Source organism: Ictidomys tridecemlineatus, chromosome 9 (genome assembly GCF_052094955.1).
Source record: "Ictidomys tridecemlineatus isolate mIctTri1 chromosome 9, mIctTri1.hap1, whole genome shotgun sequence".
Taxonomy (NCBI): Eukaryota; Metazoa; Chordata; class Mammalia; order Rodentia; family Sciuridae; genus Ictidomys; species Ictidomys tridecemlineatus.
The window spans coordinates 13,348,818-13,369,446 of NC_135485.1; the positions used below are offsets into that span (position 1 = coordinate 13,348,818).

General features: G+C 35.7%; 1 long non-coding RNA gene across 8 annotated transcripts in view; it reads left to right on the top strand.

Moving 5' to 3' along the window:
• The first annotated feature begins 2,434 nt into the window (after positions 1-2,434).
• LOC110597526 (uncharacterized) overlaps positions 2,435-20,629 on the top strand; it is a 118,397-nt gene continuing 100,202 nt past the window's right edge. For 2 of the 8 annotated variants that reach the window (XR_013425721.1, XR_002483277.3), the window contains exons 1-2: positions 2,447-2,679; positions 3,533-3,651. This is a non-coding gene — a long non-coding RNA (uncharacterized LOC110597526). Of the gene's footprint in view, positions 2,680-2,731; positions 3,428-3,532; positions 3,652-5,007; positions 5,099-20,629 lie in introns of those variants that run through there. The other 6 variants (XR_013425717.1, XR_013425722.1, XR_013425718.1 and 3 more) reach the window with 6 other exon arrangements.

Genomic DNA, 20,629 nt, shown 5'->3' on the forward strand with positions numbered 1-20,629 from the left:
AAAACTGCTAACAAAGCACTTCTCTTAGTATGCTCATAACATGGGTAATAAATCATCTAATCTTCTATGCAGAAAACACCACCTTAATTTTCTTTTTTCTTTCCAGTGCTCTTTACCAGTACTAACTTTGTCAGCACATCATTCTCACTGACCACTCTATAGACATCAGATGTTTCCTAAAACATCTTCAATTATATGTTAATAATGTGAATTATATATCAAAGTACCAATACTAAATACAAATGATGTCTGAGAGTTACATAAGGCTAGAGACCATGTTTTCATCTTTAATTTCCAGTTTCATTCATCTTTTTCGATAGAGGGAAGGCATTCAAAACATGCATGCTAAATAGAATGGGATAATGCATAAAATTATCACGATAGCCTTACTATTAATAAGAGAGACAAATAGTTATCTAATTCTATTTGTACAGCTCTAAATTTTAGATACTAAGGCACATGCCCAGAAAATTACATCTCAATAAAAATATAGAAACCTTTGGCTAAATATGCCATCCCTATTAAGAAACTCTTCCTGCTGGTGTTTTCCATAAGTCTGCCCATGAGTACCACTGAACATGTACTCAATGCATGTCAGGAACTATTCTTAAAACCACATATCCTGTTTTATTTAGTTCTTTCAACAATCTTATGAGCAGACATTTGAAAATGACTATCAGTCACTTGTCCAATATGACCTGAAAGTTGATAATGGAAGTAGAAATCGATTCTGTGTTTTCTGTCTCCAAAGCACATGTCCTTAAACAGGATGTTCTTCTGTCACAGATAGCAATACACTAAAACTTTTTCTTTCTTTCAGTTTTTTAATTTCATAAAGTCAACAAGTATTTTAGGGGCTCATCCTTTCTATCATATTCTGAGTCAAGTATTACTAAAAGATGCCATTTCCCATTTTGAGCCAGACCTGTCTCTATTCTTTCACTGGCTTTCCCTAAGGGAGGCAGGACCAGACTCTGAGACATTTGCTGGAACACATTCAGTAAGTGCCTTAAAAGTGGTGGAGCAGTGAGATATCTTCCACTCCCCTCTTCCATGTTCAGAGAATAATAAGAGGCCAAATTTCTTTTGTATGGAGGGAAGTAGGACATCTCCTCTCTGTGTTCTTCCTGAGGCATGCTCAGGGTTTAGTGGTCTGTCAAGGGGATTGCTTTGTCTGGACTTATTCCATTTTACTCCTTTCCCTCTAGTACTGAAGGGTAAGTTCTTACCACATTACAGTGGTAAGATTGCACCCCGAGGTCCGAGAAGGGAGAGAAAACAAGATTTAAGATCAGGGAGATTAGTCATTTATATCTGAACAATGGAGGAAGTGAAAAACAGCCCTGTAAACACAGAGTGCAGCATTCACAATAGAACATAAATAATACTCAGACTGGGCGAAAACTGTAGCCCTCCACTGTGTGTGTCTAAGATATAGGCAAGGGTCTTCATGACCACTACCATGACAGGCGAATGTGAAACTCAGGAACTGGGCATCCTCTTCTCCTGATGAAAATTGCCTTCAGGCGATCGCTGCTACTTTAGTATAGCAATTCCAATTCCATTTTACTCCTCTGCTTCCTACATAAAATCTATTTTGATACCCAGTTATTAAATCGACCTCACTTTTTGATAATGTCTGAAACCAAACTGTTCCCACTTCCTCAACCTACTGAATTCTCTACTGGAAGCCCAAATCCAATCAGAAACTCCTCCCAATTCTCCTCTCCCACACACGTTTCCATGGGCCTCAACATCATCTTGACTATGAGTATGTTCCAAACCACACCACCTTCTCCAAACCTTGAGGCAATTCTGTATTACGGGATTCTGGGTCCATGCTTAGCTATAAATCAAAGTTATACATGCTTATCTACAGGATTATTGGGCTTCACAATATAGCTCCTGTCTTTTGCACTATGATAACAAAATAACATAAATGGGGTAGCTTAGAATCAACATAAACTTATTTCTTAGTGTCATGGAGGCTGGACTCTGAGGTCAGGGTGCTGGCACGGTTATGTTCTGGTGAGGGTTCTCTTACTGTTTGAAAATTACTGATTTCTCATTCGATTCTCACACAGCAGAGAGAAATCTAGCTAGCTTCGTGGACAGCTTGTGGCTCTAATTCCATTCCTGAGGGCTCCACCCTTATAACCCAATTACCTCCTAAAACCTGCATCTTTGAAAATCATCACTTTAGTATTAAGGTTTCAATATATGGATTTGGGGAGGAAAGGAACATTTAGAGCCTTTCAGTTCCTTCAGTCAAGAGATTGTTGAGGAAAAAGAAAAAAAAATGGGTGATATTCAGAACTACACAGTGTCCTGAAATAAAGACCAGAATGCTTTCTATCTGCCTTGCTCTTTTTCCTGTGTTTTTGGTGGGTAAAGCTGGAGAAAGATCTTTAGAGGTAGAAAGGACTAGACATATTCTTCTTTGTTTTTATTTATTGTTGCCACCACTCGGTTCTTCACTCAAGCACCTGCTTCGTCTTAGTGTGGGTTAATCAGCCCATGTTGCTGTACGCAATTGACAAGGGCTTTGCTAGTACTGCTGGGTCTTCCCTCCTGATAGGGGAATCCACAGGAGGCAGGAGCAGAGGCTCCCCCAGACCTTCAGCCCACATCACTGTTCCCCTGCTCCTTCTTAACTGAGAAGTGCTGTTTGGAGGTGAGGTATGTGTTGGTGTCTGTGTTTGTGGAGGGAGGAGAGGGATTACTTGGATACATAGATTTGCCACTAATGAAGCTATTAGAACTAGAAATAGAAGGGAAAGAGGGGGGAACACGAAATTCTGGAACTAACACCTGCAATCCTGCAGCCAGAAACTGGAAAATACTCCTCATAGAGGTTTTTGTATATCAGCAAAGGCAAACATTAACCAAGGACTCAGAATAACGTGTGAGTTGAGCTTGTGGGCAGATTCAAGGGGCTTGGAGAGCTTAGAGATAGGGAATTTAATTTAAAGCCCATTAGGGACTTTGTATTTAAGATGCAAAAAATGAGTAGAAGCTGGCTGGGGAATCAGGTGTGAGAAAGCAGCCAAGGGGGCACAAGCCTAGGTGATGGACCCCAGTCATGAGAGCTTGGAGTGAACGAAACTCAATGTTAAATGCATCATCTGGGGATTAAGTTTTCCACATATGAACTTTGGAAGGACACAGACGTTCAGTCCATTGCACCTCTCTCATTCAAAAAAATGCAATGGAAAAGGGGGAAAAAGCATTATTCAGAATAAAACAGCATGCCAGTAAATTCCTATGTTGATACAGTTTCCCTGGCATTTATGTATTAGGAGATGAGGGCTTTGGAAGGAGAGTAGGTCAAGGGAGTGGAGCAATGAATGAAATTAATACTTCTAAAAGAGGACCCTTGCCCTTCTACTATGTGAGGACACAAGAAGAAGGTATGATCTGTGAGCCAGTAAGTCCCTGTCACTATGCCTTGTTTTGGACTTTCTGGACTTGCGAACTATGAAAAAGAATTTTTTGTTATTTATAAACTATGGTCCATGGTATTTTATTATAGTAACCTTTAATGCACCAAGACAAACCTCTATTGAATGAAGAAGAAGAGAGAGTGCTGAAGGATAATTCTGAGCCATGTTAAAGAGATTTATTGGCCAGGTTTTTGGATACCATCAAAATGTAAGTGCTTCTCAACAAGAGAGAAAGACCATGTATTCAATCTACACTTTATCAAGAAAAACTGGATTGCTCCAGGTCTCTCTTTCTTCCTCTTTCTCTCCTACCTCCTCTGCTACTCTGTGTTCAGATGTCTCCTCATCTTACCTACAATATTATTCTCTTGGGTTTGCTCAATAGCTAGTGTATTCCCTGTATATTTAGATATATTTTTAATATATCTAAATTATTATATATTTTAGATATATCTATATATTAGATATAGATCTAATATATATAATATTTAGATAGATAGATCTAATATATATATATATATAATTTAGATATATATTAGATATATCTAAGTATTAGATATATCAGATACTTGGTTCAGATACTTAGAACACATGAGCTAGGCAGCATCTCTTGTGGAATTTGAGAGAATATATTCAAATGCTATGATGATAAGATTGTTGTAATATTTAACTGAATTATTTTATGGAAAACAGTTATAATGTTATCTTAGCATATAGTAAGCACTCAATAACTATTTTTCTCTAGGTTTCTATGGAGCCAATCTATCTATTGCTTGGTGCCTGCTCATCATTCATTCCCTTTTCTACTAATGCCATTAAAATGTACTTCTCCTTGCTTTAAATCCTTGGCACAGCTGTACACTCTGGCTCTAGGTGTGAGTGGATACCTGTTCTAGCCCTGACAGTCAGAATCTCAGTAACTTTTTAAAAATGGATTGTAACCTGCTCTAAGCTGACGAGTCTCTATCCCATGGCTTTTTACAAAACTATTTGGAAAGACAACATCTTTTTTATACTTTCTAGGCAGGATTAAATAATAAATATTCACCAACATAGGAGTTTCTTCCTGCCCCTGGGTACTGGGTTTGATTTTCAGCTCTTGTCTTATTGAAAGACCAATATTGGAGAATGTTCTAAACCTCCTCACTATCTATGCCTATTATTAAAAAAATGATGACAATTATTGCTCTGAATCAAAGTAGACTATTACCAGAACTAAAAAAGAAACTGAATATAAATAAGGTTTCTATATAATTAAAAGCAGAAAAATAATAATTATATATATTAGTGTCATTGCCATTATTGCTGGGTTTTTTTTTTCTGCAACAAAAACTCAAAGTAGGGACTCAAAAGAATACAATGAATTTTCACCATGCAGATTGCTTCATAACTGGCTATATCATTTGGGACATTTTTTTTTCAAATGACAAAAGCAATGCATCAGGGATTTGAATCATTCTTCTCCCAAGGGGAAGGTACTGAGTTTATGATGATTGATTGTGACCTTGAAAATATAATTATTTCCACAGGACTGCAAATGTAATTTATTCCTTTCTGTATTTAGGACAGGTAGAAGAATCTCACACTGACCTGCAGAAATGTTGGGAGGGTACCTGCCATTCAAAATACAAATGAGACCATTGCAGAACTATAAAGTGAGCTCTCCTACTATGTTTTGCAAATATATTCAAGTATTCAGCTTTAAAATGCCCATATTTTTAATTCTATATGCTATTTATTATTGGATCTTGTCAATCAACAATCTAAGAAAAAAAAATCTAAGGGACTAATTGTGCTAAATACCCCCAGCTAGGTTTGATGTGACCCCACAAGAGATTTTGAATTTTAGACTCTAATAGACTGAGAAAACTTATGGAAGTTCCCAATATTTATCCTGACTATCTAGTATAAGTACTTAGTTTCATATATTTTTGGTCAAAAAGCTCAAGTCTAATATCTACTAGTTTTGTTTACTCAAATTTAAGACCAACTGACTTTGATCTTAGTTCTGTGTCTTTAAACTTGGAACACTAATGATTTCTTTGCAGACTGATATCTTTAATGAGCTTCATAAAGAAAAGATGTCAGTGTATGGTAGATATTCTTATCATAATATTTTCCAAATTTAAAAAACAAAAGGTCAATTTATTTTATATTGCATGTAATTTGTGTGTGTGTGTGTGCGTGCACACACACACACACACACACACACACACACACACACACACACGGAATCAAATCCCAGGTCTTTTTCTTGTGCTAGTTGCACAAGTGCTGTGCTACTGAGCAACATCCTTTTTATTTTTATTTTGAGTCAGGGTCTTTCTAAATTTCCTGACTATGTCAAACTTGCAATCCTCCTGCCCCAGCCCTCTAAGAAGCTGCAATTACAGGCATATGCCACTACACCTGGCTTGTAAACTTTTTGAAAAATGATATTTTTCTTTTTATTTCTGTTTCCCTGACTATACCAACAGAACCAACTTCTGGAGCCTGTGCATTTTCTTCAATTCCTTTGTCTTCAGAGTAACCCACTTGAGTCAAATGTATGAAAGATAATATATCATGAGCTTTGTAATGTTTTGAACAACCAATAAAAAAAAAGAAAAAAAATAATCCCAGTAATGCAGCAGCCTCAGGCATAAAAAAAAAAAAAAAAGAATTCTGGATCCTTGATCACTCCATACCCTACCTATTGCTGCACAGTGACTTTTTCTTTTCAATTTCTTCAAATATTTCTTCCACCCAAGTACTCCTCTCATTCTTCCTCTCCACCTGTATTTTACATTTCCTTTGAAGCATAGATTCAGTTTTTCTGAAGGCAGTAAAACTTTACCTCTTTTTAGGGACAAAATAAAAGAGTGACAACAATAGACTGCTTAGAATACAGTAGGGTTCAGTACCATAGCAGAACAGTAGAACAGTGACCTTCCAAAGATGTCCGTATTCTAAATTATGAACTCTGCCACTATTTTAGATTATATGGCAAGGGGTAATCAAAGTTGTAGATAACATTAAGCTGATTAATCAGCTGACTTTAGGATGGGGGAGATTATCCTGGATTATCCAGCAGGCTCAAAAAAAAAAAAAAAAAAAAAAAAAAAAACAGTGCTTAAAGCAGAAGAGCCCCTGTCAAAATAACTGCAAGAGTCCTTAAAAATTGAAGAAGAGGTCAGAGCAATAAATGTCAGAATGATTCTAGCCATTTCTACCTTTGAAGACAGAAAGAATAATAAATGTGAAAATGAAGGAAAATTGTATAAACTGAAAAAGACAGGGAAACTGATTCTCACCCAGAGCCTCCAACAAAGAATAGAGCCCTTTCCATACCTTGAATTTAGCCTAGTAAGATCCATTTGAGACTTCTAACTTCCCAAACTGTAAGACAATACAACTAGATTTTTCTTTTGTAATTTGTTATTGATGCTCCATCTTTATGGGGCCTATTAAGGTAATTTAATACACATATACAATGTGTAATAATAGACTCAGCATAATATGCATTTCCATCTGCAAGAGTGATTTTTTAAATATTTTATTTTTTTTATTTTGTTATATGACAGCAGAATGCATTACAATTCATATTACACATATAGAGCACAATTTTTCATATTTCTGGTTGTGTACAAGTATACTCACACCATTCATGTTTTCATACATGACTTAGGGTAATGATGTCCATCTCATTTCACTATCTTTTTTACCCGCCTTGCCCCATCCTTCCCCTACCTCCCCTTTGCCCTATCTAGAGTTCATCTAATCTTCCCATGCTCCCCCTCCCAACTCACTATAAATCAGCCTCCTTATATCAGAGAAAGTGTTTGGCATTTGGTGTTTTGGTATTGGCTAACTTCACTTAGCATTATATTCTCCAACTCCATTCATTTACCTGCAAATGCCATGACTTTATTCTCTTTTATTGCTGAGTAATATTCCATTGTCTATATATACTACATTTTCTTTATCCATTCATCTTCTGAAGGTCACCTAGCTTGGTTTCATAGTTTAGCTATAGTGAATTTTGCTGCAATAAACATTGATGTTGCTGTTCCTTGTAATATGCTGTTTTTAAGTCCTTTGGGTATAGACCAAGGATGGGATAGTTCATCATATTTTTAAAATGAAAAACCTTGCTTTGGATCCCTGAATGACCACATGGAAGACAAGTGCCCTGCCTGTTTATTGGTTCAATAATACTACCTGAGCAAGAACTTACCTTTCAGTCCTTTTGAGCCATTATAACTTCTCAAGTGCAAATAAATTTGTACAAGAGTTGTTATTCTCTGAATAGTATCCCATGTTTAGAGTTGTGAATATTGAACAAAATGTCATGTAAAATACTATACAGAACACATGATATAACACTAACCAAATAGTAGTTAAATAATCCCTTATTTACATCCTCCAACACTATATTCTACACTGGTCTTGTCTATATAATTGTCTTTGTGCTTCTTGTCTCCATACTTTGCTAGGGAACACTCTCTTCTCTATCTTTGACAGCATAGTATTTTAAAGAAGGACATTGAAATTTATTACACTGAGCTTCACTCCCTCACATGCTGTCTCTTAAATTGTTTACCTTCCAACTTTAATTTTTCTTAACCTCTGTTCCAGCATGTACAAAATAATATTCAATCAAGGAAGATAACTATTATGTTTAGTTCTTATACATAACTAATGGATGTCAAGGGTCCATTGCATTGCATATTAAAAAGAATTAAATAATTCATTCATCAGTTAAGTTATATTATGAAAGTTTTATGCAATATTGGTATAATATATATATATATATATATATATATGTTTAATTATCTTATGATATATTATGACATTGCAACAGGAAATTGAGTTTTAAAGACAGCAAACCATGAGATCAATGGAGGAAAATTACAACTTCAAGGGAGGACACTTGAGTTAGAATTTTGTGCTGCTATGCATACCAGTCATATAGCCACGTTTTCATATAATCATTGACCTTTTCACCCAACTTCAATTTTTATATGCATAGAGTAGAGTAACCTGAGTAGGTTTTCAAGAAAATTGGAGAGAATGTATAACACAAAACTTGGAGCACAGAAGGTGTACAGCAAGTGATTTTTATTATCATTATCACTATAAAGCTTGGGCTACAAATGATTAGTAATAACCATCATTTTATAGATTGGTCAACATTATTGTTATCAACAAAATTGTATTGTGTTGATGGCATTTTCTTAATGTTCAATGTGTCGTTCCATTGCAACATGCTGCAATTGGTGAGAGAGTAACAGGCTTGACTTGAACACGTATTGGCTAAGTTCTGAAGATGATAAATGATTTTCATTAAAATTCACCCTATTCTACACAATCCAAATACCATACAATGTTAAATCTTTTCAGAAATCAAGATCATTCTATATGAATACAAAACAGAGGTCATTTGAAAAGGGAGACTGGTTCATCAATTAATTTGCATATATAGTTAAACATCCTGTTTAGTTACCCATTAAGTAATCATGAAAATATAAATCACTGATTCATATTAACTTTATATTACCAGATGCTTTGCAGCCACAGCACCAGAAAAGTAATAGATAATCACCAACAATATTTACTGAACCATCCCAGTCTGGGAATTAAAAACCCCACCAAGCCAGTGATCACTTCAAGAAGGTTCTTCTTGCCTTCTTTGAAATTTGATCAAGGTCCTAGTTTTAACCTCCATTGCTGCAGACACAGTCAGTAGTCAAATTCACAGCCCCAGTTTTTGACTCTTTATATAATACAGGTTTACGCATCCATTGCTTTGCAATTTTCAGTGCTGTCATTTCTCCTATTCCCAAGCTCCAGTTTCAAAGATATGCTTTATTTTTTCCCTTTGCAGATCATTTTCTCAATATCACTCATTGTGCTTCCGGTCTCTGTTAACTTCCTTGTGAAGATCTTTAATACTTTAACAAATCAATTCTGATGGTCACCTAATCTTTAGTTGTGATGTCCTATTTTCAGAAAATATATACCTGAATAGAAAATTCAAATGTTTCTAGGACCAGCAAAAGATGCCAGGAGTCAACCCAGTTGTGGATAAAAGCACATTTTGCATATTCCTAGGGAATATGATTTATTTGCTTGAATGTATATGATCTGTACTATTTTTCTTGATAATATATGCTTTTTCCAATTTTCATCACTTGCCAATTATTTTTTTTTTGTTTTTATTAACTTACATTCGCCCTTCTTGTAATATTAAACAGTACTAAAAATGTCACAGAGAAATATAGCAATTCTCTGTCCCACATTTTCTACTCCTAATTCTCATGCTTTCAAAGAAAACATTTTCAGTAAATTTACCTCTTCCATTTTGGGCTTGCATCTATATTTCTCTTAGAAAACTTATGTTACTGTTGTGATTGTTCTGTTTTCTATTAGCATTCTACTCTGGAAAGGGAATGCTTTCCTTGCACACTCTTCTCCAGGACCCACAGTCACAGCCTTCTCACAACATGACAACAGAGGTTCCGAAATGTTGGCATACATGAGGGTGAATGAATGGGTTTATGAAACCCAGACTTGGGGTGTTATTCTCAGAGTTTCTGATTCAGTGTTCTGAAGTGGGAACCGTCAAAGAAGGCTCACCATCACAATTCTCACATGGTCCCAACACTGCTATTCTGGGGACAAACTTTGCGAACCACTGACTTTTCTTAGCATTAGTATGTGCAAAATCAATATTTGGTGTTTTATTTTAATGACACAAATATCATTCAGTTGTGTGCCACGTGGTGTACTATAATTGTAATTCCATTGCCATAGTCCAGCTGCAGCAAAATAACCAGGGGGTGACGAGCAACTTGTGTACATTTATATAGCAGGACTGGGAGCCATTTATTATAGGACAGGAGGGGTATATATACATTCCACACAGCTTATCTTAATTAACATAAACTAGACACAGCAGTCAATCAATAAGGAATCTCCACACTTAATGGCTCGCTGGCGTTACTTCACAAACCACTCCCTCTGGCAAAATGCCAGGTGCCATCCTGACTTGTTTACAGACCCTAACATTCCATCATCCTGCAACTTGTTGCTATTCCTGGTTGTGATAAGTTTTCTTTCTAATTTCTTATTTCTAAACTCTCTAATAAAAGTAACACTTCCCAGTGTTCCAACATGTTAAAAAAATATATTGGTTTATTTTGATTTTTAGAAGCATCATATCTGGAAGAAATATATATGCATATATATATGTACATATACAGATATGTACATACATACAAAAGTATCTCCACATTAATACACACATCACACAAATATATACATAATTATATTTTATATTATTTCCAATTTCTTATTATTTAAGCTTAAACCATAGCATTTACTCAAAACATAGAGAAATTTTCTTTGAATACTTTAATTGGATTGGATCTTTGGTTTTCCTAGATTTCATTTCTTGTGTTTGCCAAAGCACATCTCCCCTTAAAATAAATTAATACATGAATAGATTTTTCTTAATATATTTATATATTTGATTTCATGTTTGGTTAGCTATACTTTTATAGTTTACAAAATTATTTATTTTCATAATTTTGAAGATTGCTTCATTTTTTCCTTTTAGTGTTGTTATTAGCAAACCTGATTTTTTAAATTCAGAAAACTGTGTGTGTTTGTGTTTCTGTGTGTGTATGTGTGTGGTTGCATGCATGCATGTGGATGCACATGTATTCACACATATAAATTGAGGTTATTGTAACTTTGAAAAGCTTAAATATTGCAAACCCAGGGGGAGTATGGCAGAGACTTATTAAAACTATTAGATCAAAGTAAACAAAATAGCAGAACATCTAAGTGGCAAAGTGGGATAAAAAGAAAATATGTTTCCTGAGAAATGTTAAGTTTTCATTACAGAAAAATAAAGTTGAAGGGTGTGTGTGTGTGTGTGTGTGTGTGTGTGTGTGTGTTCTGCACACTTTCTGATCCTCCAGATTGTGTTCCTTCAGGAAGTGTATCCCTATCTTCACTGGCCCCTGTGGAACCACTCTTGACAAACCCTGCCTATAATTTTGGGCTGGGTAAATGACCCAGGTTAGTTGCTCCCAAATACCAGATCTAGAAATTGTTACGTAGTGGTGATTTGATGACCATTTATTTTGTACTGGGTTTGCAAAATGAGAGGATAGGGTAGTGTTAGTAAGTACACTTAGCAGGTAGTAAGGCTCTTCCGAAGAAGAAATCCAAATAGAGACAAAGAGATAAACTCAGCTATGAAGACCGTTAATCTCCAGAATTCACTTCTGTCCTTAACTGATATATAAGACAATGAATTTCCTTTGTAAATCAAACATTGGCTCTTTTCCCAATTTGGAATGGATAAGGTTCATAAAAATATACTATCAATTCACCTCTATGGGAAAGTCATTTACATCCTTATACAGAATAGTTAATATTTTGGATTTCATATTTGCAATCAGAAAAGATTTTAAAGGATCCAAGGGCTTCTCGTTAGCATGTTCTCCAATGTTCATTTGCAATTCACAACACCTTTTCAATGTAAGTATAAACTCAAAGTTGAAGAGATTATACAGTGCTGTGGTAAGTGCATTTGATAAACCACAAATACTACTAACAATTATATTATCAGGATTGTATTGTTTTAAGTTTTATTAATAGCACTAGGCTCTTAATGTCACCGATTTATGATTTTTCAAGCATTCCACAGCATAGAGCTATGGCATGTGGATCAGTGTGACTAGTGTCACAATGCTTTTATTATAGCATCATTTATTAGTGTGAATAATAACACTGTAGAGAACAAATTATATGGCAGACCATTATATTTCTGGAAAGTTTTATCATCACCAATCACAGTGCCACATGCTCCTCTTGCTTCTGTTATTCTGCACCATTTTAATGCCTCTATTTTGTATGCCTTGCCTCTTATCCCTTCAATCATAATCTCCCTTTAATTGCCTCTTCTCTGGCAAATATAAACATTATCTTCCTTACTCCTGGAATTAATAACTTCTCTGATGGCTTATCATCTTTTTTGTTCTCCAGTGCACAGTTTCCAATTAAAATGGAAATTAAATAGAACTGCATACAACAACCAAAATCATATATGTAGCTTCTGGTGGATTTGGATTCCATTGAGTGCTGAACAGAAACTTTATGTATTAGTCTTTTACCTGTTTGTTGTTTCCCATAAATATATACATATATAATTTATATATATATTCATATACATATATGGGGGGTGCTTATTATTCATTGGCATTTTCAGTTCTCCACCTGAAACTTCTTAATCCATTTTAACTGAGAGTCCCATTTTTCTCTTCCATTTACTCATATTTGTTTGATCTCTTTCTTGTTTGAATATGATTCTTAGATTTATCAGTTTTATGTTTATTTGATTTCACTGCATGCACTTGAAGGCTGCTTGGAGAAGTGAGTGTGCTTCCTGCTAGTGCCCTCACTGATCTGACCACGCTCTTCCTATGCAAAAGGGCCTGACTGCCTGATCCACTGATATCCAGTCTAGAAGCTCAGAGGTACTTTGATCCGTGGGCTGATTTTGCTCAGGCAGTATGGACATAAACTAGAGGTAGGTCATCCACTGTACCTGAGGTCACTGGCATCTCCTGAATTTCCTCCTTGTTTCCTTTATTTTCACACTGGTTGAAGGTTATGGTCCCAGAGCTTATTTTGGGACATCATATTGCTTCTGCTTCCCAATTTTATAGACTAGAACTTTGATATTTCCTTCTTTACATTTCAAAATAACTTTCCCTATCCACTTCTACTTACCTATTATTATTTACTTGGGTTCATTTTACAAAGTAATTTATGGTCATGATTAATTAAAATATAGAAATGGCAGCCAACCGGGCCTTCACTACAGGTCAAAGAGATGGCAGAATAAATTAAAATCTTCAGTAATTCTAACATATGAGAAAAGTATCATTTAATATTTTGGAATATAATCCTTCTTTTAAAAAATTATGCTACAGAAGAATACTTACAGTTAAAAATTCAGTTTACATTTTATATAATTCTTAACCTCTCTTTCCCTCTTAATAATGTACTCTGAATATTTTCTTTTTCTTTTTTTTAAATGGCAGCAGAATGGATTTTGATTCATTGTACACAATTGCAGCACAACTTTTTGTTTCTTTGTACACAATGTAGCCTAGCACCATATGTGCAGCCATATATGTGCCTAGGGTAATAATGTCCATCACATTCCACCATCTTTCCTGCCCCCGTATCCCCTCCCCTCCCCTCCCCTCCTTCCCCTTTGCCCAAAGTTCCTCCATTTTTCCAATCCCCCCCATTATGGATCAGCATACACTTATCAGAGAGAACATTCAGCCTTTGGATTTGAGGGATTGGCTTACTTCACTTAGCATGATATTGTCCAGCTCCATCCTCTTACATGCAAGTGTCACAATTTTATTATCTTTTAATTCTGAGTAATATTTTATTGTGTATACATATCACAGTTTCTTTATCCAGTCATCTATTGAAGGGCATCTAGGTTGCTTCCATTAATATTTTCTTAAAGAAAGTTTCCCATATTAATCAGGTCAAGCTGCCACAATAAAATTCTACAGAATAAATGGCTAAAGCAAAACCAAACCAAAACCAAAACCAAAACAACAACCAAAAAACAATTTCACAGTTCTGGGGGTTAGAAGCCTAGAATCAAGTTACTATTGGGTTTGTTTCTACTGAGGTCTCTTTTCCTGACTTGCTCATCGCTTCTTTATCAGTATGTCCTCTCATGACCTTTTCTGGGGTAGGGGGAGGAGAGAAAGAGAGCTAGTTTTAGTATTGGATTAGAGCCCCACTCATGATCTAATTTCACTTTAATTATCTTCCAAAGGACCTCTCTCAAAATATACTCACCTAGGAGGTTGGTGCTTCAACATGGATTTGGGAGAGACTCAATTGAGTCCATAATTTCTCTAAATTAATTTTTAATATCTGGAATTTCTTAATTATATGGGGATAAGTTGGGTTTCATAATATTGAATTTGTGCACTTGAATCTTGTTTAATTCTTGGCCTTACTTTTATTTTTTTTGAAATTATAAATAATGTTACAGTAGACATTCTTTCTTATATAACGTCTTACATTATCAAGTGTTTTCTTTGGATAAAATATTCATAGAAATAAAATGGCTGGGTCAAACCAGATTTAAGTTTTAACACACTCCCAAAGGCTTTTCAGGAGGATAATAACAATTTGTCCTCACAATATTTGTAGTCAGCCTGTCAATCTCTTGAAGGAGTCCCAACACTACCAACACTTTTTTAAAATAAATGCCATTCTGATAGAAGAAAAACATTTTTATTGCATCAAAATGTTGTTCCCCTTTATTTTGTGAGTAACAGAGCATATCATGTTTTGGCTTATCTCCCTCTCTCATAGACTGAAGCTATGACTGCCTATGATTTGTATGTGGCTTAAGCGTGTCCCTCAGAGGTCAAGTATTCAAAGCTTAATCTCCAGCATGGTTACACTGAAGTGGTGCCATAATTTTATGAAATGGCCTGTGAGAAGTAATTTGGGGTGAATGTTTTTCTTAAGGGAGTGTACCGATCCTCATTCTTGCAATAAGTCCTACAAAGGGGCTCATAAAGTGAGCCTATCCCATTATCTTGGGTCCTTCCCCATATGGTCTTTTATTTCCCTACTTTTCTGCTGTCTTTGGTGTAGCCAATCCGGCCTTCATTACAGGTCAAAGAGATGGCAGTGCTCCGTGTTGTACTTTCAGTCTCCAAACCTGGGTAGTAAATAAATTTCTCTTCCTTTTAAAGTACCCAGCTTCAGGTATTTTGTTATAACAGTACAAAAAACAAAACACACACACAAAAAAAACCCTAAGCTTTGTCTCAACTCTGTTCTTGTGGTAAGGAATTAGCTATTCACTATTGTACCTCTCTAAAACAATCACTTACCTTCTTCACCCACTAATAATTTCTAGAATTGTGCTTGGTACTTTGGAACCTATGTATACCTGACTACTTCATCATAGCAAGCTGCTGTTGGACCTGAGCTAGTTCATCTTTTTATGTCTTTGCATAATTCATGCTCTCTGTCAGATATGGTCATGCATGACCTATTTGTATTTCTAATCTTGGAAACACTAAACTCAAAGATCTCTTTTATGGAATACTTCCTTGATTTTCCGTTTCTTGTTAAATGGCCAATTTGGCCAACTCCTAGTACATATATCTACACAAAAACAGTGTCCCAAAGGCAATAAATCATATTTGTTGTTATCACACTCCATTATTATATACTATAGAACTTTTCACTCTGTTATTTAACCATTGCCTTTTCTCCTATATCTTCTCCATTAGACTGACTACACTGTCCTTGGAGACAAGGTACTTATTTTGTTTAGTATTCAAATCATGAGGCATGGTAATTAACCTTTAAAATAAGTTAATAAATAGAGTGTGTGGGAGGATTATCTTGGTTTAAAATCGTCCTATCATAGTTAACTATACCTTTGCTTCTCTTCCGTCACTGAGACCAAATTTGACCCTTTTAATGGGTCAGTTATGCCTTACTATGAAATACCTGAGGTAGCTAACTTTATAAAACGACATTCACTTAGCTTAGAGTTTTGGAAGTTCAAGGGTATGGTGACTATATCAGCTCAGTTCTGGTGAAGACCCCAAGGCTTCTAGCAGATGATGGACATAAATGGCGAGCACATGTATTGGGACAAGCAGAGGAAACAGAATGGGGCACATTTCCTTTCTGAGGGCATGCCTCCAGTAACCTAAGGACCTCGCACTAGGCCTCACTTCTAGAAAGTCCATTCCATCTCTTAATAGAGCAACCCTGTGAGCCATACCTTCAACCAATGGAGCGTTGAGGCTACTCAAACCAAACTCATATTATGAGAAAACTGGATGTACTTGCTGAGGAACTGGAGTCACACTTGATTCATGTTAGTTTTTTCTCCTATAAGTCTGGGTTTCACTTAATATTCTTAAAGGTTTTGGGGTAAAAAATATAATTTTCAAAAAAGTTAGAATAGTTTTAGATTTATTAGATAGTTTTAAAGTACATATAGGTATCATGCCTTCATCAAGTTGCTTCTGTTCAGCATTTTATATTCTAATGATACATTTATAACCTTTGAGAGACCAACACTCATACCTTATTATCAATTATACATTATTGGGAGTTGGCTATTTTTTCCTAATGGCTTTTTGTTTTTAGGTATCATTTCTTCTTAAGTTTCTTTGGTTTGCAACATTTTTCAGTGATGTCAATATGAGCAGTACTGGTCAAGTATTCTGTAGGTTACCAATTCAAATTTGTGTTACATTTTTCTACTTAAAATTGTCTTAATTAATTCAATCTGCTATAATTCAATCTGTCTATTCCATAGACTGGGTAGCTTGTAAACAACCGAATTCTATTTATCATATAGCCAGGATGCTGGAAATTACAAGATCAAAGTGTCAATAGGATGTTGTCTGGAAAGGACAAACTTTCTGGCTCATAAATGGTGTTTTTTTGCTTTGTCCTTCCAAGGAATAGGGGTGAGGGAGGTCTCCTTTGGGCCCATTTTCTTAAGGGACTAATTCTGTTCATAAGGGTTCCACCGTCATCACGAAATCACCACCTACTCCTACATCTTAGTGGTAAGGATTTCAACACATGCATTTCAGAAGTACTCCAAAATTCAGGCCATCCACTGAGCTCTTTGGTTTTGGGAATGAAGACCAAATTTGGCAAGTGCCATTCTCATTCTGTCATATCTAGGGTAAATGAAATCAACATCTGGCATGATGTCATGGCAAAGGTAATATTTGTAGATTTTCTTCTCCATAAATCACTTCTAACTCTTTTCCATTGACTCATTGACATCCCTTTGGATTATAATCCAATTGTACATCATTTGCTCTTTTCTTCAAATTGTTCTTGTTGTGAACATCAGGAGCATTTCAGTACTGTAATGAAATATCTAAGGCTGGGGAACCTAATTTACTTCTAAGGGAAGTAAATTTCAACATATGCAGCCTGGGGGGCCACTGAAGTCATATCCAAACCATAGCTCAACTCTCTTGTCCCTTTGATGTGAGACTGTCCCTCTGTCTCTTTGAGATCTTCCTCACTTTCTGTAAACACAAAGTTTTCCAGAGTCATTTAGTTTATTTTCTTCTCCAGACCTGGAATCAATAATTTCTCAAAGGAGTTCTGGATCCTTTTCTTGAATATAAATAAGAAACTAAGATCTCATTGCTTGGTTTCCTCTCCAACATGACAGATTTCATGAGTTGGATAGCCATCCATGTCATTACTACATCAAACATCTACCCACATTCCCCACTCCTGCCTGGAAGCACCTCTGTGCCCTGGGCTTCAGGGATTTGATGGCACCAGTGCAGCCAAAATCTTAGGACTCTCTTCACTAATGCTCAGACTTTCCTTACCTACGAAACAGACCCGGATTTCTCTTCTTATTCACATCTTAGTGAATTTCATTCATTTTATTCTTACCTCATTTTTCTCCCATATCATTACAAATTTCGAGTCCCAACAGTTTCATCTTATACTTACCATGTACATAAGTGGATAGTAATGTCATTTTTGTGGAACTGGTTATAAATGGAGACCTTTGTAAGGCATAGAAAAATAAGATCACTCTGCAAATATAACCATTAAGAGTGTCCTGACTGATTGATCTCATTAAGTTTATAGTAATTATAGACCTACATATTTTTTCTGTTGCTCTGCTCATGAAAATGTCTTTGAATAATGGTGTTTCATGAAGTCAGGAATACAAAAATTGAAATGGTAAAGTGAAATATAAGGCCAGTTGTCAGTGTTCTTAAAACATTTGGTTCACTTTTCCTATTATAGTTTCAAATAAGTTATGCTCAGTAGAATAGACAATGTTAAATAGCATCTCTTAGGAATGATGGTATCCAATAGAAAGTTAATATATTTGCAAACTTTCAATTAATTATTATCAACATATCCTTTTAGAATGTCTTTGACTTGAGTTGAGGGATGCATCCTATGATTTTTTAGAAATGTCTATGAGAATGAGGCAACTCCTAGTTGTTTATTTTGTTCACATAATTAGAAAATCAATTATATCCAATCTCTTATCAATGGATGATTTACCTGGAATTCTCTATATTTTGAAAAGCTGCCTGGTACAGTTGTATTAAAGTAACTTAAAATTCTCCAAATTACTTAGGACTTCCCCCTTGAAAATGTTTATTGGTATCATTCTCTTCCAAAACTATATTTTCACTTCTAAAAGAAATATGTTGATATTCCTTAAATTAGTAACTTCATTAGCAAAAGCTAGGTCACTATTCACTTATGTGACATGCACAGTGATTGCTTACAGAAGAGTATACTTGAGTGCCCATTGGATTCAAAAAGTCTTCATAATATACATCTAGTTCCTTATTTAATAGAAAATATTTATTTCAAATAACATAAATAAATTTAAGACAAGATTTATTTTATGGGCTTGGACCCTGATATTTTCCTTTTCCTCTTGAGTGATTGCAATGATTAACTTTTGTCATGTTTTAATGGCTATTTTTCACACAGTCCTTGAAACATAACATAGGAAGAATGTGCAGAAACAAACAAAAAAGACTTGTTTATGAAATGAAGACTTTTACTTTATGTAGAAGCCTTTCACTGAGTTGGTAGGTTATATATAGGTACTGTCCAGAAAATAACTTTATTTTTTTTTTTTTGCATCTGTGTTAGTATAGTGGTCAGAACTATGAGCTCAGGAGCTAGGCTTGGATCTAAGGTTCCAATCCAGTTCCTCTTATCACCAGTTTGTTATATGGAACAAGCTACTTAACCATTCATCTGGAAGCTGAAGCTAATACATATGCTAGTAGCTTCATAGGATAGTCGTGTTCTTAATAATAGCATGTATAAAATCATTTGTCATAGAGCCTGAAACATCTAAAGTGTTCAATAATTGTTAGTCTCCTATTTCACACAAGAGTTCAGATGAGGTTTTTGATGGCTAGTTTTATAGATTCACTTGACTGAGACATGGGGTGCCTAGATATTTTGTTTAACATTATCTTGATAGTTTTTATGAAGTTGTTTTGTATTGGATGAGATTAACATTCAAATTGATAGACTTGAATAAAGCAGATACCCAGCACTAATGTAGATGAGCTTATCTAATCAGTAGAAGGCCTGTATAGAACAAAATGGTGGACTTACCTCTAAGTAAAGACCATTTCTCCTGCCTGACAGCCTTTTTTCTGCCTTCCACTGAAATTGGAACATCAAGTCCTTTGCCTTAAGCCTTTTGACATTTGGACTGAAACTATACCATAGCTCTCCTGGGTCTCCAGCTTCCTAATTCATCCTGCAGATCTGGGTACATTCCAGCCTCCATTATCACCTGAGCCAATTTCTTATAATAAACTGTGTGTGTGTGTGTGTGTGTGTGTGTGTGTGTGTGTGTGTGTGTGTTGGCTCTATTCTCTGTTGAAACTATTTTTATTGTTTGGATCTGGAATATCTCCCAAAGATTCATGTGTTAAAAGTTTGGTTCCCAATCCAGTAATGTCCAGAGATGAGGATTTGGGAAGTGACGGGATCATTAGTGGAGTAATTTCATAGCTGATGACATTATTGGGAAGTGGTGGCATGGTAGATGGTAGGCCTAGATTGGAGGAAGTAGGTCACTAGGGTGTGCCCTGGTAAGTTTATGTTGCCGCTGTCCCTTTCTCCCTCTGTTTCTGCTTGCAGCAGCCCTGAGATGAGCAGCTATGGTCCACCAGGCCCTTCCGCCATGATGCTCTGCTTCACCACAGGCCCCTCACAGTGGAGTCAGCCAGCCATAAACAGAAACCTCTGAAACCATGAGCCAAAATCAATCTCTACTCCTTTAAGTTGTTTTTCTCAGGTATCTGACACAATAGCATGAAGCTAACTCACCTGCATAATATAAAAATAAAACAGAGGAAACAAGAGGAGAAGCTAAAACATCCAAGTGTGCTTCTTTCTAATTTCTCTGATGCTCCCCAATTGCCATCCCTCCACCCCATGTTGACCTGTCAGTGTCACACAGTCACTAAAGTGCACCAGTGACGGTGTAAATTTATAATTGGTGTAATCCTTATTGCTGACATGTCAATATTTAACTTGCATTAACCTTTCCTTTGAGGCTGACAAATTGT